Here is a 19906-nt window from a genome sequence, read left to right as displayed (position 1 = left end):
ACTGCCCCCTGTAGATATTACCACACACACTGCTCCCTGTAGATATTACCACACACACTGCTCCCTGTAGATATTACCACACACTGCTCTCTGTAGATATTACCACACACACTGCTCCCTGTAGATATTACCACACACACTGCTCCCTGTAGATATTACCACACACTGCTCCCTGTAGATATTACCACACACTGCTCTCTGTAGATATTACCACACACAGCCCCCCCTGTAGATATTACCACACACTGCTCCCTGTAGATATTACCACACACTGCTCCCTGTAGATATTACCACACACACTGCTCCCTGTAGATATTACCACACACTGCTCCCTGTAGATATTACCACACACTGCTCCCTGTAGATATTACCACACACTGCTCCCTGTAGATCTTACCACACACACACTGCTCCCTGTAGATATTACCACACACACTGCTCCCTGTAGATATTACCACACACACTGCTCCCTGTAGATATTACCACACACACTGCTCCCTGTAGATATCACCACACACACTGCTCCCTGTAGATATTACCACACACACTGCTCCCTGTAGATATTACCACACTGCTCCCTGTAGATATTACCACACACACTGCTCCCTGTAGATATTACCACACACACTGCTCCCTGTAGATATTACCACACACACTGCTCCCTGTAGATATTACCACACTGCTCCCTGTAGATATTACCACACACACTGCTCTCTGTAGATATTACCACACACACTGCTCCCTGTAGATATTACCACACACACTGCTCCCTGTAGATATTACCACACTGCTCCCTGTAGATATTACCACACACACTGCTCTCTGTAGATATTACCACACACACTGCTCCCTGTATATATTACCACAGACACTGCTCCCTGTAGATATTACCACACACTGCTCCCTGTAGCTATTACCACACACACACACACACTGCTCCCTGTATATATTACCACACACAGCCCCCCCTGTAGATATTACCACACACTGCTCCCTGTAGATATTACCACACACACTGCTCCCTGTAGATATTACCACACACACACTGCTCCCTGTATATATTACCACACACACTGCTCCCTGTAGATATTACCACACACACTGCTCCCTGTAGATATTACCACACACACTGCTCCCTTTAGATATTACCACACTGCTCCCTGTAGATATTACCACACACACAGCCCCCCCGTAGATATTACCACACACACACACTGCTCCCTGTAGATATTACCACACACACAGCCCCCCTGTAGATATTACCACACACACACTGCTCCCTGTATATATTACCACACACACTGCTCCCTGTAGATATTACCACACACTGCTCCCTGTAGATACTACCACACACACTGCTCCCTGTAGATATTACCACACACACTGCTCCCTGTAGATATTACCACACACACTGCTCCCTGGAGTTATTACCACACACTGCTCCCTGTAGATATTACCACACACACTGCTCCCTGTAGATATTACCACACACACTGCTCTCTGTAGATATTACCACACACACTGCTCTCTGTAGATATTACCACACACACTGCTCCCTGTAGATATTACCACACTGCTCCCTGTAGATATTACCACACACACTGCTCTCTGTAGATATTACCACACACTGCTCCCTGTATATATTACCACAGACACTGCTCCCTGTAGATATTACCACACACTGCTCCCTGTAGATATTACCACACACACACACTGCTCCCTGTATATATTACCACACACAGCCCACTATAGATAGGGCCACACACAGCCCCCCCTGTAGATATTACCACACACTGCTCCCTGTAGATATTACCACACACACTGCTCCCTGTAGATATTACCACACACACTGCTCCCTGTATATATTACCACACACACTGCTCCCTGTAGATATTACCACACACACTGCTCCCTGTAGATATTACCACACACTGCTCCCTGTAGATATTACCACACACACTGCTCCCTGTAGATATTACCACACACTGCTCCCTGTAGATATTACCACACACTGCTCCCTGTAGATATTACCACACACTGCTCACTGTAGATATTACCACACACTGCTCCCTGTAGATATTACCACACACACTGCTCTCTGTAGATATTACCACACACACTGCTCCCTGTAGATATTACCACACACACTGCTCCCTGTAGATATTACCACACACACACTGCTCCCTGTAAATATTACCACACACACTGCTCCCTGTAGATATTACCACACACACTGCTCCCTGTAGATATTACCACAGACACTGCTCCCTGTAGATATTACCACACACTGCTCCCTGTAGATATTACCATACACTGCTCCCTGTAGATATTACCACACACACTGCTCGCTGTACATATTACCACACACTGCTCCCTGTAGATATTACCACACACACTGCTCCCTGTAAATATTACCACACACTGCTCCCTGTAGATATTACCACACACACTGCTCCCTGTAGATATTACCACACACACTGTTCTCTGTAGATATTACCACACACACTGCCCCCTGTAGATATTACCACACACACTGCCCCCTGTAGATATTACCACACACACTGCTCCCTGTAGGGAATGCCACACACTGCTCCCTGTAGGGAATGCCACACACTGCCCCTTGTAGATAGGGCCACACACAGCCCCCCTGTAGATAGGGCCACACACAGCCCCCCTGTAGATAGGGCCACACACAGCCCCCCTGTAGATAGGGCCACACACAGCCCCCCTGTAGATAGGGCCACACACAGCCCCCCTGTAGATAGGGCCACACACAGCCCCCCTGTAGATAGGGCCACACACAGCCCCCCTGTAGATAGGGCCACACACAGCCCCCCTGTAGATAGGGCCACACACAGCCCCCCTGTAGATAGGGCCACACACAGCCCCCCTGTAGATAGGGCCACACACAGCCCCCCTGTAGATAGGGCCACACACAGCCCCCCTGTAGATAGGGCCACACACAGCTTCCCTGTAGATAGGGCCACACACAGCCCCCTTGTAGATAGGGCCACACACAGCCCCCCTGTAGAAAGGGCCACACACAGCCCCCCTGTAGATAGCGCCACACACAGCCACCCTGTAGATAGCGCCACACACAGCCACCTTGTAGATAGGGCCACACACAGCCCACCTGTACATAGCGCCACACACAGCCCCCTGTAGATAGCGAGACCAAAAGAGAAAATAAATGCTGAGAAACAAAGAAGTAATGAAAATACAAAAATATTTTATTAACATATAATAAGACATGTAAAAAGAATCCATAAACCCACAGTAAAAACACGGATCCTTGACTGGAGCATTAACCAAACCATGTATCTATATATGAACGGTTAGTGAGACACATGTGTATCCCTTGATGGAAAATAATATGACATGAGTGTGTGAGCGTCTTTGAGAGTATAGTCTATTAAAGTAAATAGGTCAGCTATGTGCATATGTGAATGCAAAGTACTGTAGACTAAATAGAATCACACCCTATAGTCAAAAAATAAGTTAGCAGTACTATGGTACAATAAACGTAACAACACACATGTCATTTATAAATGCAATGGGATCAAACATGCAGAGATTCCGTAATAAGGTAAGTAAAGTACACAAAGTAGATGAGGTCTCACATACCCATAATGAATGAACAGAATGAATGCAGCCAAGGTCCACCCCAACGCGCGTTTCGGCGCTAATGCCACACACTGCTCCCTGTAGGGAATGCCACACACTGCTCCCTGTAGGGAATGCCACACATTGCTCCCTGTAGGGAATGCCACACACTGCCCCTTGTAGATAGTGCCACACAGCCCCCCTGTAGATAGCGCCACACACAGCCCCCTGTAGATAGCGCCACACTCAGTGCCCCTTGTAGATGGCGCTCAACACTGCCCCTGTAGATAGCGCCACACACAGCCCCCCTGTAGATAGCGCCAAAAACAACCCTACTGTAGATAGCGCCACACAGCCCCCTGTAGATAGGGCCACATACAGCCCCCCTGTAGATAGGGCCACATACAGCCCCCCTGTAGATAGGGCCACATACAGCCCCCCTGTAGATAAGGCCACATACAGCCCCCCTGTAGATAGGGCCACATACAGCCCCCCTGTAGATATGGCCACACACATCGCACCTGTAGATAGGGACACACACAGCCTACTTGTAGATAGTGCCACACACAGCCCCCTGTAGATCGCGCCACAAACAGTCCTACTGTGGATAGCGCCACAAACAGCCCCCCTATAGATAGCACCACACCCCCCCCCTTGTAGAAAGCACCACACCCCCTTGTAGATTGCTCCACACACAGCCCTCCTGTAGATTGCGCCACACACAGCCCTTCAGTAGATTGCGCCACACACAGCCCCCTTGTAGGGAGAGCCACACACATCACCTTGTGGATAATGCCACACACATCCCCTTGTAGATAACGCCACATACCCCCCTTGTAGATAGCGCCACAAACATCCCCTTGTAGAAAGCGCCACACACCCCTTGTACATAGTGCCACAAAGGGCCGGCCAGAACGGTGTGCCATTGCACTGGGTGCATCACTCTAGCAGGTGGAAGGGGGCGCTGCACTGGCTACCTTTCCCCTGCTTGTTTCAGAAGCGCCCGCGCCCGGTGACTCAGCATCCGCCTTTCCGCCCATAGCAGCCATAGCGGCGACACCGGGAATGAGGACGCCCATGCTGCCAGTCGGGATCGGCCCCCCATGGCCGGCGGCACCACTAGCAGCTGCTACAGCTGTAGCAACGCCACATTCAATAGTGTCTGCGTGATCAGTACACAGGTACTATTAAATACTATAGCAAAGCAGGAAGGTATCTCCCAGCTCTGCTATCTGCTAGCGCCACTGTGTGGCTGGGGATTCCGCTCCTGGATGAAGCGCTTGATGTAACTGTCCATATATGGACAGTGACATCAGGGGCAACTCCTGAAGCGTAATCCCCGTCCACAGCGTTGCCGATGCAGTGACCGGGGATTCCACTTCAGTAGAGGCCCTTGACGTCACTGTCCATAAATAGACAGAGTCATCAAGCGCTCCGTCCAGGAGCGGAATCTCCAGCCACAGGATTCCGCTCTTTCAGGGAGCTACAGTAGCGCTATGTACAGGAAGGGGGGGGGGGTTCTATCATCTACAATGGGGCTGTGTGGCACTATCTACAGGGGAATCTGTGAGTGGTGGGCTGATGGTCATTTAAGTGAGAGTGGCAGGCTGATGGTCTTCAAGTGGTTTTCACCTCTGACCTCCAATTAAAGTTAATAGGAGGCAGAAAATACCTGTGGCGTTCGTTTGGAGCTTTCTTTGCCTACGTCTTTTCCGTTAGCTTCAACGGCTTAAAAAAAAAGTCAAACAACGCTGTCAATTTAAAATCTGCGTTAAAATTCCTGAAGGAATTTTGGGGGGAGTATGGCACTGTCTACATTGGGAGGTGGGGGGCTGTATGGCACTGTCTACAAGGGGGAGGTGAGGGGCTGTATGGCACAATCTACAGGGGGCACTATCTACAAGGGGGGCTGTGTGTGTGCCAGCGAGGGGAGGGGGGCATTATAAAATTCCTGAAGGAATTTTGAGGAAGATATTTTCTGCCTTACAAAAAACGCTGTGTGAACATATTCTCAGTGTAGTGCTTGTTTTTAGCTGTTTTCTGTCTTTCTCGAAACAATTTTTGGTAGGGGTGCCCTGAGGAAATTTTATTTCTCCAGTGGTGCCTCGAGTCCGAAAAGGTTGGGAAACTCTGCACTAGGCTACAGGATCACGCCGGCCTACGCAAGGATCCCGTCGCGGAGCAGCTCAGTTCCTCTTGGGAACGGGGCCTAGAGGAGTACAATTTTTTTGTGTTTGGGGCACTGTCTACAAGGAGCAGGTGGGGGGTTGGGGGGAGTATGGCACTGTCTACATCGGGAGGTGGGGGGCTGTATGGCACTGTCTACAAGGGGGAGGTGAGGGGCTGTATGGCACTGTCTACATGGGGGAGGTGGGGGGCTATATGGCATGATCTACAAGGGGGAGTTGCGGCTCTGTATAGCACTGTCTACATGGGGGAGGTGGGGGGTTGTATGTCACGATCTACAAGGGGGAGGTGGGGGAATGAACAGCACTGTCTACAAGGGGGAGGTGGTGGGCTGTATGACACTGTCAACAAGGAGGGGTGGCGGATTATGGCACAGTCTACAGGGAGGCTGTATGGCACAATCTACAGGGGGCACTATCTACAAGGGGGGCTGTGTGTGTGCCAGCGAGGGGAGGGGGGCATTATACTGTGTGAAGGCCACTAAGCAGACATTATTCTGTGTAAGGGCACTACAGGGGGAAATCTACTGTGTATGGCACTTAGGGGGCAAAACACTGTGTGGGCACAATTAGAGGACAAAATACTGTGTCCTTAAAGGGGTAATAATATATTATATTATTAAATATTATTATTATTTTTGGGGCGTGGCCAGCAAGCAGCATGGATAGTCGTATCTGAGCTGAGCTCCCGGGGACCGTAACTTCTCCTGCTGATTATCCTGTCATCCTGGCTGGTAAATCTTTTTACTGGGACCAGACAAACTCTGGGCATACCTCTCCCCATCGCAGGCTACCCAGGGACATTCTTCGGTGACTTCGTCGGCCCTGCGGACGGAAACAGTGCACGACGGCCTGGTGTTCTGCTGCAGCCTGCACTCGACGCACTTCCACTTGATATTAACCCAGCCTAGGAGACAACGAAGGACTTGCATCCACTTGCATCGGAGGTACACTGTTTATGCCCGACATCTCTTGCTTCTCCCAGGTGTCTTTTGGTCCTCTCTGTCAGACTCCGTGGTCCTGGTTGCATGGGCTTCTGTTCCTCGTGGCGGCTGGTGGTTAATGGCGGCCTGTCTGTGTCTGCAAGGCACGCATGGTGAAACATTCTTTATCTGTCTCCCCTGACAGCCGGTGAAGGTACAGACCTCAGGCTCAGTTGGGGACGACAGTTTTTATTTCTCTCAGGGGAGACCCTGAGATTCCATTGTTACCAGTATCTGGGTGGTGAGTTGCGGCCTAACGGAGCCATTTTGCATATATGCCTGTTATACATCTATGTCACTGATTTGGCTCACCTGCTCACTATACATTCTGGGACTGCCTGCCTACCCGGTCCTTTGTCTATAGAGCTTACTTACCATATATAACTTCATACCAGTGTGCCATACTCTGTTAAAAGGAGACTGTATCTGCTGCCTTACTTTTCCTGCTACACTATTGGTGGGGTGAGACCTACCTATTTCAGCTATACTGTGCACCATGCGTAAATCTAAACCTCAGTCTGCAGTGGATAAGCTAAAAGATTTTGCTCGTACTGATCAGGACGAAGATAATTCCTCTCCACGTAAAACGAGATCTACTCACCTCAAAAATAAAGAGGACGATGCCCGACCGAGTGGCGGCATGGATTCCGACACGGAGACTAAACCTACGTTACGTCAGGTTTCATTGCAACTTCTATCGGCCATTGATGCTTGCAAAACTTCTTTAACAGGCCAGATTGATGAGATAAACCTTGATGTCAGTTTGCTCCGTCACAACATGCAGAACCTGAAAGGCTGTATGGGAGAGATGGAGGGGCGACTTTCTCAAGTAGAGGACAGGATTGGTCCTCTTGCTACTACCCTGGCTGCTACTACACGGAAGGCGGATGCTTGTCAATCCAAAACTGATGACCTTGAAAATAGACTGCGTCGTAATAATTTACGTATAATTGGCTTACCGGAAAAATCTGAGGGCAAAACTCCTGAACCGTTTATTGAACAATGGCTCAAGACTAACTTAGAGGCGCCAGCCTTTTCCACTTGCTTTGTGGTTGAGAGGGCACATCGTGTTCCGGCTAAGCCGCCGCCTCAAGGTGCAGCCCCTCGGCTATTCCTGGTTGGGATTCTAAATTACAGAGATCGAGACACGTCTTTGCGTCAGTCCAGGTTGAAAGCTCCATTCAAATTCAACAATTCCACTATTTCCATATTTCCTGACTTTTGTGCAGACCTCCAGAAGCAGCGTGCCATCTCTATGGAGCTCAAAAGAAAGTTTAAGGAGTGAAACATTCCATACTCAATGGCATACCCTGCTCGTCTCCGAATTGCCTATGATGACAAAGTGGTCTTCTTGCATAGCCCGGCGAGAGAGTGGCTCCAGATGCATCCTCCGGTGGCTTGACTGACTCTTCAGCATTCACATGTGGGCCCTTCGAGAATGCTCCGTTGATCAGCCTGACATTCTTCACATGATGAACGTTACTGGGTGATATGTTGTATATTTTATGATGTTATACCGTACCTTATGTCGCTATATCTACCATTGGCTACTCAGGTCAGTTGATCCAGAGGGGGATCTCTCTCCTTTCTATATATTGTTCTCATCTGATTCACTGGTAAAAAACAAACAAAAAGACCCAGAACATTTTTCTTATATGCTTACTGATGCCAGGATGTATGCCTGACCAAGACGTAGTCGAGTATTCCCCATTCTAATTTTTCTACCCCAAATGTCTGCCCTACCTATGGTTCTTGGTGGGGACATTTCTGGGTTCTTTTCCTCGGTTACTTTGTTATGTTTGATTGTTGTTCATGTGTATGTCTATGCCACTGACTCTGATAACTCTGTCCATACCTTTTTCTGCTCATCCATTGTATGCTGCTGTACTGCCCAGGACTGGCAATTGATCCTTGATGACGGGCCTCGGTGTTCCCTCATATTAGGCGATCCCGTCCCCACCTAATCTGTTTACAGGAGACTCACCTCGTTAGTGAAAGATCTAGTTATCTTAAGAAACCTTGGATACAATGGGCGTGCCACTCCTTTCACACTTTTTATTCTAGAGGGGTTTCCCTGCTGATACATCGCACTGTACGATGGAATCCAATACAGACGCGAAGAGACCCAGCTGGAGGTTTCGTTTTTGTTTATGCTGAAATAGACACGAAGCCATATGTTATTCTGTGTATATATAATCCACCACAGGCTAACACCTCCGTCCTTCAGGCAGCTATTGCTTTTGTACATCAAATTAGGTAATGTCTTCGGCTATAGACCGTTTCTCACAAGATCCCGCCCATAATTTAACACCCACTACTCCTTTGTGTCAGCTGATAGAAGGTTTGGGCTGGATTGATCTATGAAGACATTGTCACCCACAGGTTCTGGAATACACTTGTCATTCTCCTGGGAGACAGGCTCTCTCCAGGATTGATCTATGAAGACATTGTCACCCACAGGTTCTGGAATACACTTGTCATTCTCCTGGGAGACAGGCTCTCTCCAGGATTGATCTATGAAGACATTGTCACCCACAGGTTCTGGAATACACTTGTCATTCTCCTGGGAGACAGGCTCTCTCCAGGATTGATCTATGAAGACATTGTCACCCACAGGTTCTGGAATACACTTGTCATTCTCCTGGGAGACAGACTCTCTCCAGGATTGATCTATGAAGACATTGTCACCCACAGGTTCTGGAATACACTTGTCATTCTCCTGGGAGACAGGCTCTCTCCAGGATTGATCTATGAAGACATTGTCACCCACAGGTTCTGGAATACACTTGTCATTCTCCTGGGAGACAGGTTCTCTCCAGGATTGATTATGATTTTGGTTCTCCTGCCTTATCTCTTTATGTGTCCTCCAGATCACTCTCTTCCAGGGGGATTTCGGACCACAGTGCGATACTGGTCAGGTCGGAATTTCCTGGACAGCGATTGTTACCTACTTGGAAGTTGCATCCTTTCTGGTTGACACTTATTGGACCCTCTGATCGCATCCCAGACCAAATTATACAATGTTTACAAGTACATGATGCACCTATTTCTCATACCCTGAAGTGGGATACCTTTAAGGCGTACTTGCGTGGTTGTTTGCGATCTACAATTTCTTGTATTATAAAGTCCACGGCTCACTCTGAGAGGGAGGCGGGGGAATGTGTGGCCTCCGCAGAGTTGCTGTATATTTCGGAACCCACGGACGCACACAAGGCTAGTTGGTTACATTTCACTCGTTTATATAAACATGTGCTTCACCTTAAGACTAAGCGCAAATTGTTTTATTACACGTCAATATTATTTTGAGATGGAGAATCAATCCAGTCAGTTATTGGCCCACTTAATTAGACACAATAACTCCTCCAATTCAGGATAATGAGGGTGGTCTATTAACAGAGGGGGATGCCATTGCTACCAGATTTAGAAAGGACTATACCATTTTATATAGTTCCACCTCTAATCATACCATCGCAGACGTTGTAGTTTATCTGAGGGATCTGACTTTTCCTACTCTCTCTTCATCGCAGGTTACATTGCTTGACTCCCCTATGATGATGGCGGAACTTCAAGAGGCTATTCAGGAAATGTCTCTCCATAAATCCCCAGGTCCTGATGGGCTCCCTATTGAAGGTTATAGGAGGTATCGGGAACATATGGGCCCCATGTTGTTAGATACTCTTAACCAGGCTTTACTCAGCCACTCACTTCCCTCTACATTTGATGATGCTTCTATCATTGTGCTACTGAAGCCGGATAAAGACCCTGTTGATTGTGGTTCTTATAGACCAATTTCCCTAGTTAACGTGGACTATAAAATCCTACCTAAGATCCTGGCAAAGCGACTGAATCAAGTTGTTCTAACAATTATTCACCCTGACCAAACTGAATTCATGCGCGGTAAATCTACATCTATAAACATTACACGTGTACAGACACTTATGCAGATGGGTAGAATGCGGCATTTGCCTTGGGCTGTCGCTTCATTAGATACTATGAAGGCGTTCGACTCTGTTGAGTGCTCCTTCCTTCTGGCCGGCCTTCACAGCTTTGCTCCTACATTTATCTCATGGATCCAACTTCTCTATAAATCCCTTATGGCTATTGTGGTGGTCAATGGCATCCCCTCTGATTCTTCTCCTCTGGCACGGGGTACGCGGCAGGGATGTCCCCTCTCACCGCTTTTATTTGCTATTGCCATTGAAGCTATAGCTATTAGATTGAGATCCACCCCTATGGTAACTGGTGTGCAGTGGGAGGGAGGGTCTGCTGTGGTGGGCCTGTACGCTGACGAGAAGGTCCTTTTCCTGCGCAGCCCTCATGAGTCTTTTGGTCACGGTGTCCGCTTGTTAGATGCCTTTTTGCCATTTTCTGGGCTTAGGGTTAATTGGCAGAAGTGTCCTGTTTCCTACATAAGGAGATCGGCGCTGTAATGTCGGTGACAGTAATGCTTTATATTTAGAAAAACGATCTATATTTACCACGTTAGGAGCGATTTTACATTTATGCTAATGAGTTTCTTAATGCCCAAGTGGGCGTGTTTTTACTTTAGACCAAGTGGGCGTTGTACAGAGGAGTGTATCACGCTGACCAATCAGCATCATGCACTCCTCTCCATTCATTTAGTCAGTGCATAGTGACACTGCGTTGTTCACGATCTGCTGTCTTATACTGACACATTAACGTTACTGAAGTGTTTAGACAGTGAATAGACATTCCTTCCAGCCAGGACGCGATGTCTATTCACAATCCCGACACTTCGGTAACGTTTACAGCAGAGCAAAGCGTAATCTCCCTGTAACCGGTCATTAACAGCGAGATCTCGCGAGATTACACTTTGCTCTGCTGTAAGTACCACAGAAACGTTACCGAAGTGTCGGGATTGTGAATAGACATGGCGTCCTGGCTGGAAGGAATGTCTATTCACTGTCTAAACACTTCAGTAACGTTAATGTGTAAGTGACTGAGCCCAGGCTAAGTGTAGAATCCCCAGTCAGAGGGTTGCCGACGCTCTGGCCGGGTATTCCGCTCCCGGAGGAGTGAATGGCAGAGCAGGGAGCGGAGAGTTTCCTGCTCCGCCACAGTATTCAGTAGTACCTGCGTCCTGAGGATGCAAATACAATTGAAAATGGCCGGGACAGTTATTTGCCGGGACTGTCTCTGTAAATTTGGGACAGTCCCGGCAAATTCAGGACTGTTGGCCACTATGAGAATATGGCGACACTAAATAACATTGTTTTCTAACAAAAAGTTATTTCTATGTAAATATCGCACATCATGAAAAAAACCATAGAAATTTGGTATCGTCCGGCAGAATCTAATCCTCGCACCGCGGGACCGGCAGAAAAATAACCAAGAAATAGATCTGAGGGAACAACTAAACCCGTCCTGGTCATTAAGGGGTTAACCTGTGGTGCGGATTATAGACACGCAGGATATCGCATTTATACCGCGGAGTCGCTGCGCATTTGTTGCAGAATTTCCCCATTAAGTGAAATGGAAAGTCAAGTTCCGCAACAACCGCCATTGTTCCCAGAATCCTCTGCGGCTCCACCGCGTGTTCACAGCAACGCTGCAGGTTACACATATATAAAAAAGAAGGCGTCATGTGACCCCTGCAGCCAATCACAGGCCGGAGAGGTCACATGTCATTATAGGGGTCACCTGGACACCGCCGGAAGAGCAGGGGCGTGTTGCTATGGTAACGCTGGGAGAGGTGAGGATCGGCCTTGCTGTATTTCTGTAGTAGATATTCGGGAGGATTATACGTCCACCATTTGGGGTGAATATTCGGGGTGATTTCCTTGCGTGTTGTGGGTCGTATTCGCTACGTGTGAACATTCCCTTAAACCGCACGGTGAACGACATTAACAAGAAATGTATAAAAGTCAGTGAATAAGTTGTAAGTCCCGAATATTATGTCATTACAAAACACGACTCGTCCCACAAACCATCCGACCACTACAAAGACCAGAAATAACCACTTACCCCAAAGAGGCCGGCACTGGAGGGGTTAAATCCCGGCAAGGAGTCCAGTGGGCGGGGTCACTCAATGATTGACAACAGAGAGAACACCCGACCAGCGCTGCTCTTTACCTCATCACGTAACAGCTGAAGGACCTGTGATGACGTCACCACCAAGTGACAGGAAAAGGCGGAGCTTATTAGTGAAGAGAGGCGGAGGTGGAAGGACCTGGGATATCAAGGTCACGTGACCGCGGCATCAGGGGGGGGGGGGTTTAGAAGTGTGAGCGATGTATGAAGGACCTGCGTGATGATCAAGTGACATGAGGGGTCCTGAGCATCATATGAGCGATGAAGGAGTGATCGGTCATAACAGTGCAAAATATAATGTGTTGTGGTAAAAGGACCTGTGATGACATCACCACCACGTGACTGGGACGGGTGGAGCTTATCATTTGAGAAAAGTGGTGGAGGAAAGACCTGTGAAGCTGATCACGTGACATGTGGGGCGGAGTTCTGTGAGTGTTCCGGTCTCCTGTGCTATGGTGAGAAGCGTTCATGATTACGTCACATGAGGGGTGGGGCTATGCCTCCTCTCCAGTTATAAGCTCCGCCTCTCTTGTCCCGGTCACATGGTGGTGACGTCATTACTGGTCCTTCAGCTGTTGCCGTGTATGATGTAGAGAGCAGCGCTGGTCGGGTGTACGTGACTTCCGGTCACCGCTGTTGTTTAGTGTTCTCTCTGTTATCAGTCAGGAGATTTCCCATGATGCAGTAGTAAGGTTACATGAGGTCATTTCTGTCCGGTTTTGGTGCGTTTTTGTCTGGCACAGTGTTGGTAATTATTATTATTTATTATTAGCGCTGTAAATATAAAATACAGGAGGGTTTAACCCCTTGGTGACATCAGATCTATAGTATTATGCTGTACGTGCGCCGTCACACTAGAAGGAGCGGAGCCTGCACCGTACACGACTACTGACAGCCGCCTGCAACCGCCAAGATCAGAGACCGCGCAATCCTGGCCGCTTAACCCCTCGTGATTAATAGCGACCGCGGAATTTGATCAGTTATAGATCGCGGCTTCCTCTGTCCTCCGAAGAGACTGCGCGATGCCGACCGGTTATATAAACCCCCTCACACCGCGCAATCACCGGAAATATAAACCCCCTCACACCGCGCAATCACCGGAAATATAAACCCCTCACACCGCGCAATCACCGGAAATATAAACCCCCCACACCGCGCAATTACCGGAAATATAACCCCTCCCACCGCGCAATCACCGGAAATATAAACCCCTCACACCGCGCAATCAGCGGAAATATAAAACCCCCCACACCGCGCAATCACCGGAAATATAAAACACCTCACACCGCGCAATCACCGGAAATATAAACCCCCCACACCGCGCAATCACAGGAAATATAAACCCCCCTCACACCGCGCAATCACCGGAAATATAAACCCCTCACACCGCGCAATCACCGGAAATATAAACCCATCACACCGCGCAATCACCGGAAATATAAACCCCTCACACCGCGCAATCACCGGAAATATAAAACCCCTCACACCGCGCAATCACCAGAAATATAAACCCCTCACACCGCGCAATCACCTGAAATATAAACCCCTCACACCGCGCAATCACCGGAAATATAAACCCCTCACACCGCGCAATCACCGGAAATATAAAACACCTCACACCGCGCAATCACCGGAAATATAAACCCCTCACACAGCGCAATCACCAGAAATATAAACCCCCTCACACCGCGCAATCACCGGAAATATAAAACCCCTCACACCGCGCAATCACCGGAAATATAAACCCCTCACACCGCGCAATCACCGGAAATATAAACCCCCCACACCGCGCAATCACCGGAAATATAAAACCCCTCACACCGCGCAATCACTGGAAATATAAACCCCTCACACCGCGCAATCACCGGAAATATAAAACCCCTCACACCGCGCAATCACCGGAAATATAAACCCCTCACACCGCACAATCACCGGAAATATAAAACCCCTCACACCGCGCAATCACTGGAAATATAAACCCCTCACACCGCGCAATCACCGGAAATATAAAACCCCCTCACACCGCGCAATCACCGGAAATATAAACCCCTCACACCGCACAATCCCCGGAAATATAAACCCCCCACACCGCGCAATAACCGGAAATATAAACCCCCCCACACCGCGCAATCACCGGAAATATAAACCCCTCACACCGCGCAATCACCGGAAATATAAAACCCCCTCACACCGCGCAATCACCGGAAATATAAACCCCCCCCCACACCGCGCAATCACCGGAAATATAAAACTCCTCACACCGCGCAATCACCTGAAATATAAAACCCCTCACACCGCGCAATCACCGGAAATATAAAACCTCTCACACCGCGCAATCACCGGAAATATAAACCCCTCACACCGCGCAATCACTGGAAATATAAAACCCCTCACACTGCGCAATCACCAGAAATATAAAACCCCTCACACCGCGCAATCACCGGAAATATAAAACCCCTCACACCGTGCAATCACCGGAAATATAAACCCCTCACACCGCGCAATCACTGGAAATATAAAACCCCTCACACTGCGCAATCACCAGAAATATAAAACTCCTCACACCGCGCAATCACCGGAAATATAAAACCCCTCACACCGCGCAATCACCGGAAATATAAAACCCCTCACACCGCGCAATCACCGGAAATATAAAACCCCTCACACCGCTCAATCACCGGAAATATAAAACCCCCACACACCGCGCAATCACCGGAAATATAAACCCCTCACACCGCGCAATCAGCGGAAATATAAAACCCCTCACACCGCGCAATCACCGGAAATATAAACCCCTCACACCGCGCAATCACTGGAAATATAAAACCCCTCACACTGCGCAATCACCAGAAATATAAAACCCCTCACACCGCGCAATCACCGGAAATATAAACCCCCCCACACCGCGCAATCACCGGAAATATAAAACCCTTCACACCGCGCAATCACCGGAAATATAAAACACCTCACACTGCGCAATCACCGGAAATATAAAACCCCCACACTGCGCAATCACCGGAAATATAAAACCCCCACACCGCACAATCACCGGAAATATAAAACCCCTCACACCACGCAATCACCGGAAATATAAAACCCCCACACTGCGCAATCACCGGAAATATAAAACACCTCACACCGCGCAATCACCGGAAATATAAAACCCCCACACTGCGCAATCACCGGAAATATAAACCCCTCACACCGCGCAATCACCGGAAATATAAACCACTCACACCGCGCAATCACTGTAAATATAAAACCCCTCACACCGCGCAATCACCGGAAATATAAAACCCCCCACACCGCGCAATCACCGGAAATATAAACCCCTCACACCGCGCAATCACCGGAAATATAAACCACTCACACCGCGCAATCACCGGAAATATAAACCCCTTACACCGCGCAATCACCGGAAATATAAACCCCTCACCGCGCAATCACCGGAAATATAAACCCCTCACACCGCGCAATCACCGGAAATATAACCCCCCCACACCGCGCAATCACCGGAAATATAAACCCCTCACCGCGCAATCACCGGAAATATAAACCCCTCACCGCGCAATCACCGGAAATATAAACCCCTCACACCGCGCAATCACTGGAAATATAAACCCCCCCACACCGCGCAATCACCGGAAATATAAACCCCTCACACCGCGCAATCACCGGAAATATAACCCCCCCACACCGCGCAATCACCGGAAATATAAACCCCCCACACCGCGCAATCACCGGAAATATAAACCCCCACACTGCGCAATCACCGGAAATATAAACCCCCACACCGCGCAATCACCGGAAATATAAACCCCTCACACCGCGCAATCACCGGAAATATAAACCCCTCACACACCGCGCAATCACCGGAAATATAAACCCCCTCACACCACGCAATCACCGGAAATATAAACCCCTCACACCGCGCAATCACCGGAAATATAAACCCCTCACACCGCGCAATCACCGGAAATATAAACCCCTCACACCGCGCAATCACCGGAAATATAACCCCCCCCCACACCGCGCAATCACCGGAAATATAAACCCCCTCACACCGCGCAATCACTGGAAATATAAACCCCTCACACCGCGCAATCACCGGAAATATAAAACCCTCCACACCGCGCAATCACCGGAAATATAAACCCCCACACTGCGCAATCACCGGAAATATAAACCCCCACACCGCGCAATCACCGGAAATATAAACCCCTCACACCGCGCAATCACCGGAAATATAAACCCCCCCACACCGCGCAATCACCGGAAATATAAACCCCCACACTGCGCAATCACCGGAAATATAAACCCCCACACCGCGCAATCACCGGAAATATAAACCCCTCACACCGCGCAATCACCGGAAATATAAACCCCTCACACACCGCGCAATCACCGGAAATATAAACCCCCTCACACCACGCAATCACCGGAAATATAAACCCCTCACACCGCGCAATCACCGGAAATATAAACCCCTCACACCGCGCAATCACCGGAAATATAAACCCCTCACACCGCGCAATCACCGGAAATATAACCCCCCCCCCACACCGCGCAATCACCGGAAATATAAACCCCCTCACACCGCGCAATCACTGGAAATATAAACCCCTCACACCGCGCAATCACCGGAAATATAAAACCCTCCACACCGCGCAATCACCGGAAATATAAACCACTCACACCACGCAATCACCGGCAATATAAACCCCTCACACCGCGCAATCACCGGAAATATAAACCCCTCACACCGCGCAATCACCGGAAATATAAACCGCTCACACCGCGCAATCACCGGAAATATAAACCCCTCACACCGCGCAATCACCGGAAATATAAAACCCCCCACACCGCGCAATCACCGGAAATATAAACCGCTCACACCACGCAATCTCCGGAAATATAAACCCCTCACACCGCGCAATCACCGGAAATATAAACCCCTCACACCGCGCAATCACCGGAAATATAAACCACTCACACCACGCAATCACCGGCAATATAAAACCCCTCACACCGCGCAATCACCGGAAATATAAAACACCTCACACCGCGCAATCACCGGAAATATAAAACCCCTCACACCGCGCAATCACCGGAAATATAAAACCCCTCACACCGCGCAATCACCGGAAATATAAACCCCCCACACCGCGCAATCACTGGAAATATAAACCCCCACACTGCGCAATCACCGGAAATATAAACCCCCCCTCACACCGCGCAATCACTGGAAATATAAACCCCCTCACACCTCGCAATCACCGGAAATATAAAACCCCTCACACCGCGCAATCACCGGAAATATAAAACCCCTCACACCGCGCAATCACCGGAAATATAAAACCCCTCACACCGCGCAATCACCGGAAATATAAAACCCCTCACACCGCGCAATCACCGGAAATATAAACCCCCCACACCGCGCAATCACCGGAAATATAAACCCCTCACACCGCGCAATCACCGGAAATATAAAACCCCTCACACCGCGCAATCACCGGAAATATAAAACCCTTCACACCGCGCAATCACCGGAAATATAAACCCCCCACACCGCGCAATCACCGGAAATATAAACCCCTCACACCGCGCAATCACCGGAAATATAAACCCCCCACACCGCGCAATCACCGGAAATATAAAACCCCTCACACCGCGCAATCACCGGAAATATAAACCCCTCACACCGCGCACTCACAGGAAATATAAACCCCTCACACCGCGCAATCACCGGAAATATAAACCCCCCACACCGCGCAATCACCGGAAATATAAACCCCCTCACACCGCGCAATCACCGGAAATATAAACCCCCCACACCGCGCAATCACCGGAAATATAAAACCCCCTCACACCGCGCAATCACCGGAAATATAAACCCCTCACACCGCGCAATTACCGAAAATATAAACCCCTCACACCGCGCAATCACCGGAAATATAAAATCCCCCACACCGCGCAATCACTGGAAATATAAACCCCCCCCCACACCGCGTAATCACAGGAAATATAAACCCCTCACACCGCGCAATCACCGGAAATATAAACCCCTCACGCCGCGCAATCACCGGGAATATAAACCCCTCACACCGCGCAATCACCGGAAATATAAACCCCTCACACCGCGCAATCACCGGAAATATAAACCCCTCACACCGCGCAATCACCGGAAATATAAAACCCCTCACACCGTGCAATCACCGGAAATATAAACCCCCCCCACACCGCGCAATCACCGGAAATATAAAACCCCCCACACCGCGCAATCACCGGAAATATAAAACCCCTCACACCGCGCAATCACCGGAAATATAAACCCCCTCACACCGCGCAATCACCGGAAATATAAACCCCCCACACCGCGCAATCACCGGAAATATAAAACCCCTCACACCGCACAATCACCGGAAATATAAACCCCTCACACCGCGCAATCACCGGAAATATAAAACCCCTCACACCGCGCAATCACCGGAAATATAAACCCATCACACCACGCAATCACCGGAAATATAAACTCCTCACACCGCGCAATCACAGGAAATATAAACCCCTCACACCGCGCAATCACCGGAAATATAAAACCCCTCACACCGCGCAATCACCGGAAATATAAAACCCCCCACACCACGCAATCTCCGGAAATATAAACCCCCTCACACCGCGCAATCACCGGAAATATAAACCCCTCACACCGCGCAATCACCGGAAATATAAACCCCCCACACCGCGCAATCACCGGAAATATAAACCCCTCACACCGCGCAATCACCGGAAATATAAAACCCCTCACACCGCGCAATCACCGGAAATATAAACCCCTCACACCGCGCAATCACCGGAAATATAAACCCCTCACACTGCGCAATCACCGGAAATATAAACCCCCCCACACCGCGCAATCACCGGAAATATAAACCTCCCCCACACCGCGTAATCACCGGAAATATAAAACCCCTCACACCGCGCAATCACCGGAAATATAAAACACCTCACACCGTGCAATCACCGGAAATATAAACCCCCCACACCGCGCAATCACCGGAAATATAAACCCCCCCCCCCCCA

General features: G+C 49.1%; 1 protein-coding gene across 1 annotated transcript in view; it reads right to left on the bottom strand.

Annotated features, from left to right (window-relative positions):
• The window catches only part of LOC142714055 (gastrula zinc finger protein XlCGF66.1-like), a 51031-nt gene extending 37780 nt beyond the window's left edge, over positions 1 to 13251 (bottom strand). Inside the window, exon 1 of the mRNA XM_075848633.1 lies at positions 12758 to 13251. The gene's annotated coding sequence lies outside the window, so the exon portion shown is untranslated. The remainder of the gene's footprint in view (positions 1 to 12757) is intronic.
• Positions 13252 to 19906: the final 6655 nt, after the last annotated feature.

Source organism: Rhinoderma darwinii, unplaced genomic scaffold (genome assembly GCF_050947455.1).
Source record: "Rhinoderma darwinii isolate aRhiDar2 unplaced genomic scaffold, aRhiDar2.hap1 Scaffold_439, whole genome shotgun sequence".
NCBI classification, from domain to species: Eukaryota; Metazoa; Chordata; class Amphibia; order Anura; family Rhinodermatidae; genus Rhinoderma; species Rhinoderma darwinii.
The sequence above is the reverse complement of the archived record's forward strand: the minus strand, read 5'-3'. Positions and strand labels throughout refer to the sequence as shown.